At 47.6% G+C, this 6,210-nt stretch overlaps 1 long non-coding RNA gene across 1 annotated transcript; it reads left to right on the plus strand.

Annotated features, from left to right (window-relative positions):
• Positions 1-4,331: 4,331 nt before the first annotated feature.
• LOC142557850 (uncharacterized) lies at positions 4,332-5,925 on the plus strand. The gene is made up of 2 exons (XR_012822875.1): positions 4,332-4,562; positions 5,586-5,925. It is a non-coding gene; the product is annotated as an uncharacterized LOC142557850 (long non-coding RNA).
• Positions 5,926-6,210: the final 285 nt, after the last annotated feature.

Genomic DNA, 6,210 nt, shown 5'->3' on the forward strand with positions numbered 1-6,210 from the left:
CAAAAAAGGAAATTCTAGCATATAATTCGGCTCACTCAAAATTGGTTAAGAGGGGCATTGCAAGAAATTGCCTGTGTGGTGCTCTCGAAAAGTCCTGCCACCATAAAATTGAGGTTAGCTTGCAGATGCAGGTGCTCCGGTTGCAGAACGCCGGTTTTCCGAAAGATATCGTGACGGCTGTGGCGGAATGCCTCCTGAAAGAAATCAGAGCAGGTGGACGCCCTGGCGTAGCAGCCGAAAAAAGCTGCAAGAAGCTGAAACGTACAGCTATATACCGTACGTGCACCAGCTATCGCACCGGCTGAGAAAAGTTGGAGAGAAGTGCGGCGTGGACATGATGTTCACTGCCCCCGAAAAGCTGGTGCGCATATGCAAAGCCGTAAACGACAAGAAAAAACCGGTCTGCACCATAAAACTTGCATGCAAGTTTGTACCCTGCATTGTTGGGGTCGTATACCGCATACCGCTCTCATGCGGTAGATGCTACGTGGGGCAGACTGGCCGCTGCCTAAATGAACGGCTACGAGAGCACCGAACGCTGGTAGATTCATTAGCGGGGGGCGGCCATTTGGCCATGCACTGTAAGCGACGCGGGTGCGTGCCGGCGTTTGACACCACGTGTGTGCTTGGTAGGGGAGGCACAAGGTGGGGGCGCGAGATTTGTGAGGCATATCACATTGACAGGGAAGGTGATAACTGTGTCAGCACGGCTTCACTTGCCTTGTCCAAAAAAGAAAAAATGTACTTACAGAACAGTCTGCCACGTTTTGATTAGAATGTGATTGTACTGTTTTAACACTGTGCGCATGCACCAACGAAATGTATATATATGTACCTTCGCTCGCAGTAAAAACCAGTTGATGTTTAGCGCTTGCCCTGTCGTCTTCTCTGTCTTTGTCCCTGCTACTTTGTGCTATATAGTCTTTTGAATAATGACGCTGTACGCAATGTACCGCGCCACGGGAATGGCGACGGACGAAGGAATATCCGCGGGAAATTTTGCTCTGGCGGAATCATGCTAACGTGCCATCGCAGGCCGAAAGCGATGCGCTTCAGGATCTGTACAATGAACGCTTTGCATGTCAGTGATTCCTGCACTTGACAGCGCATATGGTGCATTTGCGGCACGTATAAAGTACGTTATGAATACACTATGGTTCGTGTTCAGTAACTTGCTTTTGTGCATATTAAAACACATGTTGCTTAACTGTTGCTTGTTCCTCGTATTAGTCGCGACAGCACGAAGTCCTTTAAGCACGCATGTTCGAAGTTCATGCACAGCTGCACAGGTGTACTTCAATACGTGCACGTGCTGATAGAGCGTTATGCAGAATATGTGCATTTCGCTGCCCTCGGCACCGTGCGCCTGCTTCATCCCGGAAGATGGGAAAGAAGCGGCTGCTAATTGACTAAAGGAACGAATCCTCCCTACCACAGGCGTATCTTATCTGTGCGCGCGAGAAGCGCGGGGAAGTGAAGGTAATTAGCGGATGGGCTGCAAGAGTCGGCAAGGCTCCACAGAACGTACGCCTGCGAACACATCGAACGGCTAGCTGTTCCATGGTCGCATATGTAGGCCGGTTCTACGCGCGTACTGTTCTGCACCGTGCGCCGGCTGTCGCAAAACTTTGGTTCCGTGATGCTTCACAATTACCATGGTAAGAAGACATCTCAGGCGCCACAAGTCAATGAATCTAAACGCGGAGTCAGAAATGACATTCTGCCTCCTTGCCGGCGCGCTGTCGCAGTGATGCGCGGCCACCCGAAGTTTGTTCAATAAAGCATGACGATTCCTCAAGCGAGAATGTGTTTGTGCTCATAAACTCCAAATGGATCACAAATGGGTCGGTGTGTCGTACGTGTCTCCAGTGCGGTCTTACAGTGCAGTGAGAATGCGTACATTTTTCTCCTATCGCCAGACGTCTAGCTCGCAAGACCGTCTGAGAGCCCCATGCAGGAAGCCCAAGCAGAGCGAAGCAAGTAGAAGGCAGCGATAAAGGTGGCCTTGTTTTAAAGAAAACACGCAAGAACTGCGCAGCAGCTGGTACCTGCGGTTGATGAGAACAGTTGTTGGCTGGCATTATAAGGCATGTTTATTTTCATAAAAGCCAGTAAAAGCAGCCGATTAGACCTCACGACCCAATTTGGGAAGTTCATTATGAACTTTTGACATGACTTGGGCAACGGTAATGCAATGAGACATCGCGCGCGTCTGAGCAGCCAAGTGACGCCCAGGGGTGCGATCGGAGATGGTTGTTCGGCGCGTTCGTTCGGTTACCGGCGCGCGCGATTGGCCTACTCCGCGCCGACATCGCCAGCCGCGGGGCGCCGCCCCGTTTTTGGTGACGTCAAAATGACGACACGCTCCTGTCAATCATCCGCCCACCGAGCATTTCGTCCGAACGCGACGGGAGTTGAGAAGTTTGGAGCGATCATACGGCTTCGCATGGCGCGTCTGGTGGATTGGATTGGATCCAACAGGCGGCCTTTTCGGCTGCGGAATGGCAAGTTTGAATCCAATCCATAGTTTAATTCTAGAAAATGGCGCTTCCGTTGGAAACTTAGGTTGTTGCGCTGCACGGAGGAAGGAAACTAAGGAGAGGCCCTACCCCCTCCGCGCGCTAGGAGAAAAGTGTGGCGGAAATGACGTATAGGTTCTCATTTTTTTTTGCTGCTTTTTTTATTTTTTTTTGTTGCATGGCCACGCCTTTTGGGCCACAATGGCGGCGTTGTTCTGATTTTTTGAGCGCTCACACGTGTTGCTCTGGTAGGTTTCGTGCCGTGGCAAAGGCGCTGTGTGGGCGGGTTTGCGTTAGTCACCGTGTCTTGTTGCGCTGTGTTACCTGCACCGTGCTCTGCCGGATGTTGCGCGAGCGTGCGCGAAACCACGCGCAGCGCAGCGTGGTTCCGCGAAAGATGTAAACAAGAGAGGAGGGTGGCACAAAAGGCGGAGCATCGCCATGAGCAACGCCAACTTCCGGCTTCACTTTTGCTTCACAAAGAGTGACGTCAGGGCCTCTCCTTAGTTTCCTTCCTCCGTGTTGCGCTGGCTTTTCTAGAGGAAGGAGGAACGCGTTTGAAGAAATGGCAGAAAGTGAATTCCGGCGTCGTTTTTGTTTCTCGAAACAAATGATTCGTCGGTTGTAAAGAGAAATCGACAAGATCATCGGTGCCAGCGAGCCACTGGGATGTTGCCGCTGCCTCTTGAGAAGTGCGCCACTCTTCCCGTCGTTTTTTTTCTTTTTTCCTTCTCGCTGTGCGCGACACCACCTAGGGACGACGCAAAGAACCTAATAGTTAAAATTGCAGTAGTCACACGTACTACTATTTGAAAACGTGTTTGGGCTTGAGAAGAAAAAAAATAATTTTTTTAGATAAAGATTTAATTCACTTGGAAGACGAGAAACATTTGGTTTTGTAGTACACTGTTTGCAAGCAGACGACAAACGACGCAAGTAAACTTCCGGGGAGGTCACCGCTTCCTGATTGGCTGCTCTCTCCGCCCCGCTGACACAAATTTTGCATACTGCAACTTTGTGACGTTGCAGCAACTGAACAGAACGCGTATCGAACAAAATATCTCCGATCGCGCCCCAGCGCGGCGTGGTTTCGCGAGGAATGTAAACAACAGAAGAGAGCTGGCCCGATAGGCGGAGCAACGCCATGAGCAACGCCAGCATGGAGGAAAGTTTCCATCCTCCATGAGCGTACACCAAGCGTTTCGAACAAGAATTTTTGTAGGAAACACTATGGCGTACATGACCGGCGAAAAGCGGCCATATTGAATAATGCTCTAAAAAAATGCGCATTTCCGATTTTTGTTTTAGCAGCGCCATCTGGCGTCCGCCTAGGTAAGTTCCATGCGCTGCCGCTGCTTATTTTCGAACCACTACGGAAGGTAGTTTCCCTTCTCTAACGTTATTCCATATATTTATTCTATGGTTGGTGCAGCGTGTTATGGCTGCAGCAGGTGAGCCAGGCCCCGCACACTCTCAAGTTCAAGAAATGGCCACAGAGGGCGAAAAAATCGACCGCGCGCCGCTGCTATTAAATAAGCATAGTAGAACACCTCAAAGAATTCCCAATTTAGTTTCAATATCTCCCGCTAGAGGCGCCGTAATAAGCGTAATTTTTTTTACAAACTTTTTCCTACAGTTAGCGAAGCACGTTTAGTACGTAAGATAAGCCGTAAAATTATCTTTGCTGATTAGCTACTGTACTTTTCATGAGTAAGTTCACTGTTTCTGTCATTATAAAGGCAAATAGTGTTCAGCATCATCTATCTTTCACGTGACCCCTCGCCTGGATTCAAAATTTTTTTCGAGTGCATGGCGGCACGGATTCATCCGTGCGTACACTTAGACTGGTTGCTTCTTTGTTGCTAAAATTAGTTCATTGCGATTCGATGTCTCGCGTTGCTTAACTTGGGGTGAAGTGATGTGTTTGCAAGTGGACATGTAAGCCCGAAAGCCATGCGTCTGCATCGAAATGGGAACCGTATTTTGCGACTGAGGACAGCAGTACCGGTGACAGTCGTTTAATATCGCTGCCTGAATCCTTAAGTAATATTGCTCTCGTTAATTTACAGGCGGAGACAAGTTAACGAACTAGACGCTGCATTACATATGGGCAGTTAGGACCCTCCGTTGCTGTTTCCGAAATAAACTTTTAGTTGCGAATTTACGAAAGAGAAAGCGATATCGGAACGCGCGTCACATTTTTTATCTCGCAGCCATAGCCATGGATGACAGAGTAGACTTATCAATGTACCTTTTTTTTTCGAGTCCGCCTGCAAGTTCTTTCGTCCGCAGAACCCAATAACCCTTTGATAAACTAAAGCTAAAGTATTGAATTTATTGTATCAAACAGTTGCACGCACGATAATTCACCCATATTTCGTACCTGCTGGTTCGAAATGTTCTTGCTGTTTAGTTTGGTTTACTTGAGGACATTTATTTTTGTAGTAGTGAAGCGGTTCATCACGTTCATGCAGCAAAAGAATGCATCATTGATAATAGCTTCATGTCTTTCATGCATTTGCTTGTGAAACCAGCAGTGTGATCTCTTCAATTGTATAAAATGAGCGCACAAATGTTCTCATTTGTGATCATAATAATACTTAAGCTGTTGACATACATTATAGTTAGGTAGATGCCAAAGTTATGAACAGTGGCAATATTTATTTAACCCCACAAAGCCCAAAATATCATTTTTGATAAGCTGGATGCCTGAAAAATTTCATTTTGTGCTATAAACCCAATGTACAGCCCATACTAGCCTTTTCGATATTCTGGAGGGAGTGTTCAGTTGTGAATAGTTCGGCAAATGGATTACTAATTCGGTAATCATCATACTAATTCATTTTACTGAATTGTAATTTTGCTGTTTTCTTCGTACTAATATACTCTCTGTGACCAGAAATATGTGTTAGCAAGTATTCTTTTTTACGTCTCTTTGACGTGGGACGGTGTGCATTTGCATGTGTTCTGCAGTCACACACCATTACAGTGTCACAGTTTCTTGCATTTCACATAGCAAAATTGATCTTTTTTCAATTTCTGATTGAGTCAAAATTTATTTTCCAGACATGCAGTAATAAGGATGGTGCCTATGTAAAGCAAGGCACTCACGCATTGAAGAGAAGCTACTGTCTACTACAAGACCATTGTGTGGACTTTGCCCGCTACTTCGCCATGCAAGCTGCTCACTTTCAACGGCAACTGTCGGTTCAAACAGGTGGGATGCTCTGTCCAACCTGTTTGCACTGCTGGTTGTCGCTTGTTACCAGACCGCCAGGTCCGACAACGAAGTAGGAGCTCGCGTTATTCCAGCGTATCTCGACATGCAAATTTTATTTTTGTTGTTGCACGAGAATGTACAGGGACACTGCTTTACTTCTGCCAATAAAGTCGCACGTTCAGTTCACTCGTCTTGTTTGTATGGGCGTCAGTAGAGGCTCTTTGGTCTCCTGGCAATTAGAGCGCACCAGCTACGCGGCAGCCAAAACAAGGCATGCCGCAGAGTCATAGAATGCATAGCCAGCAGGGCGAGCACAGCGCGTACCAGCGCACGCTACCGGCGAGAAGCGGCCATATTGGATATTGCTCTAAAAAAAAAAAAAAAAACTGCGTTTCGCTTTTGTGTTAAGCATCGCCATCTGGCGTCCCCCCCGCTAAGTTCCATGCGCTGCCGCTGCTTATTTTCGTACCA

The sequence above is a fragment of the Dermacentor variabilis genome, chromosome 9 (assembly GCF_050947875.1).
Source record: "Dermacentor variabilis isolate Ectoservices chromosome 9, ASM5094787v1, whole genome shotgun sequence".
Taxonomy (NCBI): domain Eukaryota; kingdom Metazoa; phylum Arthropoda; class Arachnida; order Ixodida; family Ixodidae; genus Dermacentor; species Dermacentor variabilis.